Source organism: Passer montanus, unplaced genomic scaffold, assembly GCF_014805655.1.
Source record: "Passer montanus isolate IOZ18808 unplaced genomic scaffold, ASM1480565v1 scaffold10, whole genome shotgun sequence".
NCBI classification, from domain to species: domain Eukaryota; kingdom Metazoa; phylum Chordata; class Aves; order Passeriformes; family Passeridae; genus Passer; species Passer montanus.
Genome location: NW_024356505.1, coordinates 17,707,843 through 17,708,799, shown reverse-complemented (window position 1 = coordinate 17,708,799; position 957 = coordinate 17,707,843). Strand labels below are relative to the sequence as shown.

The window sequence follows — 957 nt, the reverse complement described above, 5'->3', positions numbered from 1 at the left end:
CTGCGCCCGGGCTGCCCGCGGCTGGCAGGGCCCGGAGCCGCGGCCGCCGGGCACGGAGGGCCGCCCGCCTGCCGCCCCTCCCGCAGAACGCGCCAGGTTGGAAGGGACCTCAGTGGGTTATCTGGTCCAACCTCCCTGGCCGGGCAGGGTCATCCTAGAGCACATGGCACAAGATTGCATTTCGACGGTTCTCGAATGTCTCTCGTAAAAGAGACTCCACAACCGCTCTGGACAGTCTGTTCCAGTGTGTGGTCAACTGCACAGTAAAGAAGTTTTTCCTCGTACTCAGGTGGAACTTCCTGTGCATCAGTTTCTTCCCATTGCTTGGCCCTACCGAGGAAGGACTGGCTCCATCCTCTTGATATCCCCTGTAGATAGCAAGTTCCCTTTCACTCACTCCATTTTCAGGCTGAACAGGCCCAGCTGTCCCAACTTTTCCTCTTAAGAGATATGCTCTCCTAATTGTCCTCAATAACCCTCCGCAGGACCTGTTCCAGGAGCTACTTGTCTTCTACTGAGGAGCCCAGAACTGGACACAGCATTCCAGGTGCAGCCCTCCCCAGGGCTGAATAGAGGGGCAGGATCGCCTTCCTCAGCCGGCTGGCAATGCCCTTCCTCATGCACGCCAGGATACCGCTGGTCTCCTTGGCCGCAGGGGCATGCTGCTGCCTCATGGACAGCTTGTTGTCACCAGGACTTTCTTGGCACTGCCAGGCCCAGCTGTCCCAACTTTTCCTCTTAAGAGATATGCTCTCCTAATTGTCCTCAATAACCCTCCACAGGACCTGTCGTTCCAGGAGCTACTTGTCTTCTACTGAGGAGCCCAGAACTGGACACAGCATTCCAGGTGCAGCCCTCCCCAGGGCTGAATAGAGGGGCAGGATCGCCTTCCTCAGCCGGCTGGCAATGCCCTTCCTCATGCACCCCAGGATACTGCTGGTCTCCTTGGCCGCATGG

The 957-nt window shown here is 58.1% G+C and overlaps 1 protein-coding gene across 1 annotated transcript in view; it reads right to left on the bottom strand.

Annotated features, from left to right (window-relative positions):
- Positions 1-63, bottom strand: part of NDUFA4 (NDUFA4 mitochondrial complex associated) — a 4,033-nt gene extending 3,970 nt beyond the window's left edge. Inside the window, exon 1 of the mRNA XM_039710821.1 lies at positions 1-63. This exon is cut by the window's left edge and continues 290 nt beyond it. The gene's annotated coding sequence lies outside the window, so the exon portion shown is untranslated.
- Between the last annotated feature and the right edge of the window lie 894 nt (positions 64-957).